Source organism: Myxocyprinus asiaticus, chromosome 39 (assembly GCF_019703515.2).
Source record: "Myxocyprinus asiaticus isolate MX2 ecotype Aquarium Trade chromosome 39, UBuf_Myxa_2, whole genome shotgun sequence".
In the NCBI taxonomy this organism is placed as follows: Eukaryota; Metazoa; Chordata; class Actinopteri; order Cypriniformes; family Catostomidae; genus Myxocyprinus; species Myxocyprinus asiaticus.
In genome coordinates, this window is record NC_059382.1 from 4215575 (window position 1) to 4228091 (window position 12517).

A 12517-nucleotide genomic window follows, 5' to 3' on the forward strand; every position below is an offset into this window, starting at 1 on the left:
ATTTTACTTTTTGTAAATTGTGACTTAAGAAATAATTTTTTGAATAAATTACTTATTGGCTTTTTTTTTTTTTTTTTTTTTTTTGCGTCTTGCAATTTGTGTTGTGGGCTTTACCATTATCACGGGGGTGTGGTTTGGGGAACGGACTGCTTATTACTGCATTGACGTTCTGGGGTAGTTTAAAAGGCTGCAGGGATTGGAAACCTATGGCACGCATGCCACCATTGGCAGGCAGAGGGTGATTATTGGCACACGGGCAATAGCAAGAGAGTAGACCACATTCGCGAATCGCACGACAGAAAGAGTGCCAAGCACATCTCTACATATTTAGTTGGGCACAAGCATAAAAGTTTGCGACGTTTGATCCCGGAGTTGAGTGGATGACTGGGGTTCAATCTCTCATCTTTTCTTATGCATTAAGGACTTTATATTGAGCTTATAATTCATCAGGTTGAATGAAATTAATTTCTAACAGGAAGAAAACTGTTGCTCATGGTAACTGGAGTTCCAGCTGCTATCCGCTGAACAGCTCTGAAATTTGTGCACCTCCTTCCACTCTCACTCCAAGGAATTGAATTATATTAATCTATTCTTGTGCATTAACGCTTTTTGAATGGAATTACCTTGCCAGCCTATTAATAACAAACTGCCACTCGTAATGGTTGGACAGTCCAGCCAGCCACTATTTTGCACTTATCATTTTAAAATAAATACATTAATTTATTCTTATGAATCAAGGCAGTTTTTCTTCCCATTAGGAATGAATATCATACAAGGAGAAATTAATTTGCAACAAATAATCTCCATACAAAGGCCTAAATACATACATTTTTAATAACCCTAAATATTGGGGGCCTGGGTAGCTCAGCGAGTATTGACGCTGACTACCACCCCTGGAGTCGTGAGTTCAAATCCAGGGCGAATCCTAAGCAACCAAATTGGCCTGGTTGCTAGGAAGGGTAGAGTCACATGGGGTTACCTCCTCGTGGTCACAATTAGTGGTTCTCGCTCTCAATGGGGCGTGTGGTAAATTGTGCATGGATCGTGGAGAGTAGCATGAGCCTCCACATGCTGGGCGTCTCTGCAGTCATGCACAGTGAGCCACATGATAAGATGCACGGACTGACTATCTCAGAAGCGGAGGCAACTGAGACTTGTCCTCCGCCACCTGGATTGAGGTGAGTAACCGTGCCACCACGAGGACTTACTAAGTAGTGGAAATTGGGGATAAAAAGGGGATAAAAATATTAATAAGAATAAGAATAAATAACCCTAAATATTAAAGTAAATTAATCACCAAAAAAGGAAGAGATCACCACCATTATCTTCTTTCAGCTGCTCCCGTTAGGGATCGCCACAGCAAACCATATTTGACTTGGCACAGGTTTTACAACGGATGCCCTTGCTGATGTAACCCCCAGTGGCTGGGGGACTCTCACTCACACCTACGGGGCAATTATAGAGTCTCCAATTCACTTAACCTGCATGTTTTTGAATTTGTGGGGGAAACCGGAGCACCCGGAGGAAACCCACGCAAACAGGGGGAGAACATGCAAACTCCACAGAGAAAGGCCCAGATGACTCTGGACTTGCTGTGAGGCAACAGCACTAACCACTGAGCCACTGTGCCACCACAGATCACCACCGTTATATACTTCATAAATAGAAAAAAAACAATCTCGGAAGAGGTAGGTGGACTGACACATGTGATCCGTCAGTGGTGGCTTTTCGCTATTGCCTGTGTGCCAGTAATAACCCCTGACCCCTCTGCTTGCCTATGGTGGCACACATGCCATAGGTTTCCGACCCCTGCAGTCTACTACTCCTGAAAGTCAATGCAGTAATAAGCAGTCCGTTCCCCAAACCACACCCCAGTGATAATGGTACAGCCCACAGCGCAAATTGCAAGACGCAAAAATGGAAAAATAGAAAACTGGCAATAAGTCATTTATTCTAAAAATAATTTCTGAAGTCACAATTTAGAAAAAAGTACAAAGGGGAGGAGGGAAAAGGAGAGGAAAAAGTCAATTATCCATTCATGAAGTAACTGGAAAAATTAATAATGAAAGTTTCAAACCGTTTTTCTATGTTTGTATTTGGATTGGTAAGGTTTGTAAAATGAACTGTAAAGCCTTACACGGAACGATATCCATTAGGTATTACCAATCTTATTACGATTAAAAGTAAGATCAACAAACCTTATTCAATAATTATACATTTTTCTTAATGACTTCTTTGCCATTTTTGCTCTAGTGCTGGGATATACTTTACAAAGACTTCTTTGTTTTTTCTATGATTGCATTTATTTATTATTCAAAATGTTGGTAGCTTCAGAGAGAACCTTTTCTCTTTCATCACTGTGAATTTAGAAACAGATTCAGGATTTTTCAGATTCAGCTAATTTGTGGATCAATTACTGTAACTCTGTGCTGTTTATTTTTCCGAGTTAGTGTTTTTGTCATTATTAACTGAGAGACAGTTGCTAGAGATCAGACTCATCTGATGTACCTGTGCAGCTCCATCATGGACAACACACAAACATCCAGAGTTGGAGATTATTATATAGGATTAAGGTACAATCTTTAAAGACTATATTAAAGAGACTTTATTAATACAAAGAGCATTTGTATTTGGATCAGTAGGTTTTTTGTTGTGTTTAAAAAAAATAAAAAATAAAATAAATCCATTAGCATACTATGGATCATCCGCATACATTTACGTTTCAACATCTCACCATTCTTCAGGTGAACAATTTTTGTGCCAGATGGGCTGGTTTGAGTATTTCTGTAACTGCTGATCTCCTGGGATTTTCACACACAACAGTCTCTAGAATTTACTCCGAATGGTGCCAAAAACAAAAAACATTCAGTGAGCAGCAGTTCTGTGGACTGAAACGCCTTGTTGATGAGAGAGGTCAACAGAGAACGGCCAGACTGGTTTGAACTGGTTTGAACTGACAAGTCTATGGTAACTCAGATAGCCGCTCTGTACACTTGTGGTGAGAAGAATCTCAGAATGTTTTGGCAACACGAGGGTGACCTACACAATATTAGGCAGGAGGTTTTAATGTTGTGGGTGATAGGTGTAATTTTATAAAAGTAATTGCATTAATTCTTCTGTTAAAACTCATGTATTATTTGAGCTGTAAAGTTGTTTAAATTATCATTTTCGCAGTCGTTTTAGGGTTTGTTGACATCGTCATGGTAACGAAGTTGTAAAATTGGCTATAACTTTACACAGAAAAAGTTAATAAGTGATTTTATCAGACTAAAATCATGTTTACATGCATATTGTTTATATCTTGTGGCTATACTTTTGAAACAGTGAGTATTTTAACGTTCAAAAGTTGGCCCCCATTTACTTCCATTGTAAGGGCCTCACAGGAACCAAGAATTTTGCTTTTTTAAAGAAAAGGTGGGACGAGTCAAAGTCAATTTTTGTGGTAATCAATATTGTGCCATGAATGCTATCGATTGAGCTTAACTTGTATTGAACCCGGAATATTCCTTTAAGGGATAGTTCACACATCTTTTACTCACCCTAATGTTGTACCAAATATGTGTGACTTTCTTCTGAGGAACACAAAAGGAGATGTTAATAAGAATGTCGGCCTAAATCGTAGGTGCAAGTTTAGATAGGGATGATAAGGACATGTCCCTTTCAACTTTCAGAAAGTCGGAAATGTCCCGACCAACATTTGGGCAATTTTACCACACAGAAACTTTAACTTTATACAATGTTTTCGTTTTTTTATTTTACCATTTTACTAATTATTAATGTGTAAATGATTGTCCTACCTCTTCTGTAGTGGCACATGTTAATTTTATCAGTGTTGTTGTGGATGCACCAATCACGGTCATCTGTAAGATTTTTTAAAAATCATTTTCGGGCGGTAAGCGCCCACTTGAGGAAGACACATTGTGTCAGAGGTGCAGGATTTTAAGATGCTGGTATAACACCCAATAAATGTTTGATTTTGCATATTGAAGAAGAGCATCGGGATTAGAATATAAAGTTTGGCTAATAAAATAAGGCATTTGTGATAAAAATAAAAAATAAAAAAGTAAGTATACATACAAATAAACAATATGAGAAAAGATTATGTGGGAGTGAGGGAAGCTGGAAAGCAGAAAGTGGCAAAAAATGTCAATGTTCCATTCTCCACATAATTTTGTTTATTTTGTGATGTCATTTTGCACATGTTAATTGTTAATTTACCCTATGTTTAGATTTCCATTTGTTTAATGCTGGATAATACATTTTACAGAATGTAAGCTTCTTGAGCTCAAACAAGATTTAGTACTCCGTTTGTAATTATAATCCCAAATTATCATTTTATTTTCAAGTGGACTTATCGAAAAGCCTGTTTGCTCACAGTTTAAAAGCAGAATAATAATTTTATTTGTTTAAACAACAATAACAAACATGCTCTACATTGTAAAATAAAGTGTTTTTTATTCATGAAAAAAAAAAAAATATTATGTGTTTTACCTTGACTCCAAATTATTTAGGTTCATTTTCCACTGACCCCTATTGTTCCTAATAAGCCCACTGAGCAAATAACCCATTGAACCTCATATTAAACTGAATTCATTGTCAGCTCTATATACCGAATCTGTTTTCACTGCAGGGAGAAAATGAATAAAGAGAAAACTTATAAGGACTGTCAGATTCAGAAATTAAACTTAATTTACTGGTTATGATGTTTGAAGCCTAAATCTATAAAAAATAATCAAAATTGAGGCGTTTATTTAGTAAAATGCTAAACATTTACATTTTCAAAAGCATAGTGGGCTTATTAAGGACACATGTGGACTTTAATGGGACACGTTTCTTATAAGCCCACTCCAGACTTTTCACATTTGCAGTTAAATAAAATAACTTAATTTTATCAGTTTATGACAAAACATACCATGAGTGTTTAGATGAGAGATTAATCTTTGATTTAATACTCACTTTATTCGAAGGCTGTTAACATTTCTATAAGAAAACATGTAAAACTTAGATTTGGGTGGGCTTAATTGGGTCACTTCCCCTACCATTTTATTTTAACCCATTAATCTTAGGCTTATCGCATTGCATATCGCTGCATATTATTCAAGTTTATGGTATATCACATTTTTCCTCCTAACTGTGCAGCCCTAGTGGTCAGTTCTTAATTGGTTTATTCTTTAGAAATTCTTAAAAAACTGGCTAATATTTAATATGAGACTTGTTATATGAGCAGACTGATTTTCCTGCATTTTCTTAATAACATTTTGAATATTATCCTTGCTATATGTAACTTTCAAACCAAACCTACGCTCTTGGCCTAAATCACTATTCACTTTCATTGCATATTTTTTTCATACAATGAAAGTGAGTGGTGAAGGAGGCTAACATTCTTTTGCGTTCCACAGAAGAAACAAAGTCATACTTGTTTAGACACTATATGTTTGTTTAAATTTTTTGATCAAAAACTATAACAGCTTACAAACAGTTGACTTTATTCAATGAAATGGCATATCTGTGCCACAAATAGGCAACTTACCACATCTGCCAAACATTTCACTTCAGTAAACTGTGTTTATTCATAATAATTCAACTTTGTGAATGGGCACATAAACTGAATCTGTCATGAAATAAACTTGGAGATTCAGGAGTGAAGCTGCTCTCTGCTGGACTGGAGCATCTTCAATGTGAACTGGAGAAAATGAAGTAAGATCATCTCTTTGATTGTCACACATGAGCTGGGACTGAGTCAGTAGTGGATCCTGGCATAGGCGATATAGGCAGGCGCCTAGGGCGGTAACGCTCTCTGGGGTGACACGACAGGGTACCTGATCGATCGCCCCTGCACAGAGCTCGCAAGATCGCAATGGGAGAATTCCGCCCCTGGCTTGCGATGGGTGAAAGGTGTCCCAAATTGTGCCACCCCACCCCCGCCTTGAGCTCGCAAGATCACGATGGGAGAGAGGTGCCCCAAATCATGCCACCCCATCCCTGCACAGAGCTCGCAAGATCGCGATGGGGGAAAGGTGACCCGAGTTGTTTCTAACAGGCTACTCAGCCCAAAAGGCTCTAAATAGTTAAGATTATAGATGTTCATAATGCATTCTTACATTCTGATCAAACATAAGATAACCATAATCAACAGTATAGGTACACTGTGACACAGGATCGACTCAGTGGTCTTGAGAAAATAAGTAGCAACCATGTGATTGCTGGGCAGATTTGACAAAGTCATTGATGATTTTGCATCAATGAAAACTAGGAGGGAAGGGTTACATTTGAAATTAGGAATTATGTGTAATAGCAGAAGCAGCAATCTGTAAGTATCCTGCCATTATCTTTATTTATTGACTGTAACAAGTTTGAAATGGGAAAGGAGGAGGCAGGAACTGGCTGAACAATCAAAGTAATATTTTAATCGAAACTTAAACAAAAAGACACAAAAACTCTCTCTCGAACTGCCGCGTTCCACTGCACTTATCCCTCTCCAATTGGGGGCCGGGCATTCATAGTCAGTTCCCAGACCCGCCATCGCCTGGTCCTCGATCACTCCTCCACCCTCTGGCGGACGACAGCCGCTCCTCCCCGCGCGGACCGGAGGTAGTCCTCTGACCCCTGGCGGATGGAACGCCCCTCCGCGTTTTGCCGGTCAGAAGGGAACTCCTCCACACCTGGCAGTGGACCACTCCAGGCGGCTGGCAGCGAGCCCCTTCTCCCCTTGCAGACGGCTGCGTTCCTCCGCATCCAGGTGACCGGCAGCAACTCCTCTGTCCCCCGGCGGATGGCCACGGCTGCTCCTTTGGGTGGATGGCAGTGGCGAGGACTCCACGACAGTGCATCCCTCCTCATTCCCTGGCTTCAGCACCAATGTAACAAGGGTTCAGGATGGGAAAGAAGGAGGCAGGAACTGGCTGAACTGCCAAAATAATATTTTAATAAGAACTTAAACAAAAAGACACAAACACAAATACACACGGCAGCTGCATATGGCTCTCTCTTTCCCAAATTGCCGCATTCCGCTGCACTTATCCCTCTCCTTGGCTGATTAGCCGGAATGGTGTGCGTAGTCACGGCCCGGCCCCGCCCTCCTCGTCGTCACATTGACTCTATAATTTAATTGTGCAATTTAAGTTCTGTATATATAATGTACATGTTAATATAATTTGCCAAATATATATATATATATATATATATATATATATATATATATATATATATATATATATATATATATATATAGATAGTTACTTCATTTATATATTCATTGTCTAGTTATACCCATAAAGGAAAATTCTCTCATCATTTACTCACCCTCATGCCACTCCGGAAACATGGCTTTCTTTCATTTGCAGAATGCAAATGAAGATTTTTAGAAGAATATCTCAGCTCTGTAGGTCCATAGAATGCAAGTGAATGTTGACCAGAACCTTGAAGCTCCAAAAAGCACACAAAGGCAGCATAAAGTAATCCATAAGACTCCAGTGGTTAAATGTATGTCTTTAGAAGTGATATGATAGGTGTGGATGAGAAATAGATCGATAATCCCTTTTTACTCTAAATCTCCACTTACACTTTCAGAACTAGGGGTTGGGAAGTTAAGGGGGGCGCTACGTCGGATCTCGCCTAGGGCACCAAGTAAGCCAGAACCGCCACTGGACTGAGTAAGGCGATTACGAAAACTCCTTATTTTGGAATTTAGGGGCAGGGTGCATGATTAATTAATATCATTTTTTTTTTTTTTTTTTTTTTTAATAATCACAATAAAGTGTTAGTGTGTTCAACTGAGAGCCCTACTTCTCAGCACAAAATATTAGATATTCATAAGAGTTCATTTAATTCTTAAAAGGTACAGTATATATATATTTGGCTTGTTGTCTGTATTGTTCATATACGTTTATCATTAAAAAGTCTTTTTTTCAGCATTTTTATAATGGATTTCTGTAACATCAGACAAGACCTGTTATTCATTGTAGCATTGTTTTCTTTTATAATTACATTCTAATAAGAGTGAAGAGTGTGTCATTGTTCTCTGCAGGTTGAAGTATTGTGTGTTTCTGTCACAGATGAAGGTTGTGCTGCTCAGGAGATTCAGGTGTGAAGCTGCTCTCTGCTCTAAAAGATGATCCACATTATAAACTAAACAAAGTAGAGAGAGCAGATCTCATTTTAATAAATCTTTATCATATTTCATTTAAAGTTCACACAGTTCAACAACTACATTTGCTGATTAGAAATAAATTAAAACTGGTCTGGTGCTGTTGAATTAAATTAACTTAAGTAACAGGCCTGTGACTATCAGATAATAAAGGTCATAAATTAATTTCTATTTGCATGTATAGAACTTATGAGTTTAATTCTGTTCATTGTGATAATGTTTCCACCCGTGTGTGATAAAGAGAGATTTAATGTGTTACTGTTTTTTAGATTGAATTAATAGGTATCTCTGACTTTAGTCCTAATAATTTGTTTTGATGTTTTTCTAAGTATGTCCTGAACAGATGTGACAGCAGTAAATCTCATTCTCTAAATTGTGTGTGGCTGTCTGTGCTTAATTTTGTATTATCAACATTAGATGTCATTCTGGTCCTCTACAATCAGTTAATTGTGAATAAGGACCCGAATGCAGAGACTGAAGACACAGTGACCCCAAGGTGAAAGCACTGTTTAAACACAATAATTCAATCATATTTCAGTAATATTGTAAGACTGCTGAAGTGACAGTGAAACATCTTTTATTTCACAAAACTAAGGCGCATTTCCTGAAAACTAACACTCAAAGAGGCAAACATAAAACCCTTAAAAAACTCTTTATTCTATAATGTTCTCATCAAACACACCCTGTACACCCTCCAACACACTGCGGGATTTATTTAAAACAATGTGCAGGTACATGTGCAGGTGATAAAGAACAATCAAACAATTTCAAACAATTCCTGAAATTGCAGATTTGTTTTTGTTAAGTTTTGGGAAAAGGCATGTCATTGGAGAAAATGTGTCATAAATATCGGACAAATCTTTTTAAAAAAATTTTTTTAAGTTTGCATGTAAACTAATACAATATAAAATGGCCAAAATATCCTAATGCTCAAATTGTCTTATGCCTTCCTGTCAAGACTGCAAGATAACATCCTTACACGGCATCTCCATTGCAATTGCAATGATGCATGTTATTCGCAGAAGAACAAAAATAATTGTGTGTGTGTGTGTGTGTGTGTAGTTTTGCTTATAGGATTAGTTTTAGTGTACGTGATTAAGTAAAACTGTAATTTTGGTCAATTTAATTTCAGAAAAGTTTCAGAAGTTGAGGTTTACAGGATTATTGAGAGGATAAAATGTACAAAATTTGTTTGCAATGGTTTACCAGCAGAGGGCAACAAAGGCAATGATAATATAAGGCGCTTCACTAAATTGTCTTTACTGCAAGACACTGCAAATATTCAATAAAACATTTACAATATGAGCATGGAATTTGTCCAGAAGGTCTTGTCTGTATAATGTATTTCAAAGTCGTTTATAATAATGTAATTTGTTTGCTTGCATTAAAATCATCATAAGAGACATACAGTGTTGAGTTCAGATGTGTAGTATTTGTAAAATGCAGTTAACAAAAACTGATTAATAAAAAATGTCTTGTAATTTCTTTTATTTGTATACATTTTCAGTATTGGGAGTTTATAACACAATTGAAGATAACACTTTACAATAAGATGCCATTCATTAACATTATTTAATGTATTAGGTATCATGAACTAACAATGAACAATATATTTTTAGAGCATTTATTAATCTTTGCTCATGTTAATTTACAATAATGCAGCTGTTCATTGTTAGTTCATAGTGCATTAAGTAGCCTAAGGGATAATGTACAGGCTTCAGTTTATTCTGCGATTACATCTGGCTGACAGTACATTATCTGGCTTATTACAAGGCTACTAACCAAATAAATAAATAAATGAACATGAAACATTGATTTGCATTGAAATAATTTGATTAGCTTACTTGTACAGATCGCACAGTGATCCGAGAAGTAGGAAAGATGACTCACAATTTGGTCGATATGTCATAATCCCCAGATGTACGGTTATTACTCGGAAATATCACACCGCTAGATGGCGCCATTGACCAATCAGAATCTAGTATTCCAGAGACCAGTGTATTAATTGTTAACATAAAATTTTTGGTTTTAAAAATGTATATGTTGAAATTAACATTAATGATTTGAGGATTTATGAATGCTGTAAAAGTATTGTTCAATGTAATTTATGTTAACTAATGTACTTATGTTAACAAATGGAACCTTACTGTAAAGTGTTGTTTGAATAGTGGGATATTTCCTCTAAATATTTAAGGGATAATGTAACGCATCGCATCGGGGTTTATTTCAAGATAAATAAGAGCTGTGCATTGTTCTGCCTATTACAAGTTTACTTACCAAATAATGAAATACATGGACATGCAATGCTTTGAGTTCAAATTATTTCATTCCGTTAATACCATTTTTTCAAATAAGTAGCCTAACAAAAGTTATACACTCTAATATGCACATGCAAAAAGACACAAAAGAGAGTCTGATTATTCTACCCAACACAAGCACTATGATGCAAAGATCTGATTTCAGGAGGAAACAGCTGTAATGCAGCACAAGGTCATTCTCCTGTAATCCTTCTTAGATTAAAAACTCAGAGTTTTGATTAAGCAGGCAGGGTTAGAGGATTACATTCCAGTGAACAAAAATGAAAGCAGTTTTAAGACCAATCCCAGAGTTCATCAAAATACACAACCCTCAGACTATCATCACAACTGCAGATTAATGAAAACCCCTTTGAAGCCTAATGCTGCCCAACCTCTTAGCCATTCTGAAAATAAGAATCAAGTAACTATTCCTTTTTAACAATACAAGATTTTATTGTTGCTGTGCGGTCACAAACAATTGCAAATAATTATGATATCAAATTCAGGAGCGGGTTTACGATTTCTGAGGCCCCAAGCAACCGACCAACAGAGGCAGAGCCGCGTGGAAAGCAGAGGCGCGTGGATACAAAAACGGAGTGGAAACAGTGACACCCGGGACGGAGAGGTGCGGCGACCTTGATGTGCGCACACGTTAAGTCTCCTGTGTGTTGCGGTTGTACAGAGGAGGTTCCACCTCTAAAAAACTAAATTGTGCCCAAGACAAAAAATTACCAAAACGGCACAACGGACAAAAACGAAAGCATTTGCCAAAAATGTTTTCATTAATCAAGAACGAAAGTCGGAGGTTTAAAGACAATCAGATACCGTCGTAGTTCCGACCGTAAACGATGCCGACCCGTGATCCGGCTGCGTTATTCCCATAACCCACCGGGCAGTGTGTGGGAAACCACGAGTCTTTGGGTTCCGGGGGATGTATGGTTGCAAAGCTGAAACTTAAAGAAATTGACGGAAGGTTACCACCAGGAGTGGAGCCTGCGGCTTAATTTGACTCAACATGGGAAACCTCACCCGGCCCGGACACGGAAAGGACTGACAGATTGATAGCTCTTTCTTGATTCTGTGGGTGGTGGTGCATGGCCGTTCTTAGTTGGTGGAGCGATTTGTCTGGTTAATTCCGATAACGAACGAGACTCCGGCATGCTAAATAGTTATGCGGCCCCGTGCGGTCGGTGTCCAACTTCAGCCACGTGAGATGGAGCAATAACAGGTCTGTGATGCCCTTAGATGTCCGGGGCTGCACATGCGCCATAATGGGTGGACCCCACTTGTGATCGGGACTTGGGGTTGCAACTATTTCCCATCAACGAGGAATTCCCAGTAAGCACGGGTCTTAAGCTCGTGTTGATTAAGTCCCTGCCCTTTGTACACACCGCCCGTCGCTACTACCGATTGGATAGTTTAGTGAGGTCCTCGGATCGGCCCCGCCGGGGCTCCTCGCGGGCCTTGGCGGAGCGCCGAGAAGACGATCAAACTTGACTATCTAGAGGAAGTAAAAGTCATAACATGGTTTCCGTAGGTGAACCTGCGGAAGGATCATTAATGAAGGCTGCGGTGGCAAGAGGCCCAGAGCGACTGAAAAGAAGGCTGAGGCCGAGGCAGGGGTGGTGGCGTCCCCCTGTTCTCTGTTAAGGGAGGTCACCCATACCCTCGGGTCTCCTCCGCGCGCCCGGCCGCCGATGCGCACCGCCCCCCAGTGGGTACACACCTGGTCGGCCTCCTCGGCATCCCTGGCCACCCCCTAGCTCCACCCCTGCCGACCACCCCGGGGCCCCATTTAGAATTTTTTTTTACATAAAATTGATTTTAAATCATCATTTAAAATTCATCCTATCAGCCGTTGTAGCCAAGTACATTCAACATTTTTAATGAAATAGAATTCTAGTTCAAAAAGATTAATGCATGTTTTCCAGTTTTTTCAACAATACAGTGATTAAAAAGCAATATTTACCTACATATATTTTTACAAAACACTTTTTTTTACTTTACTACTTCACTCACTAACATTTTGGAATGCAATTGTTATTTATTATTATTATAACCCAAAAATTATTCT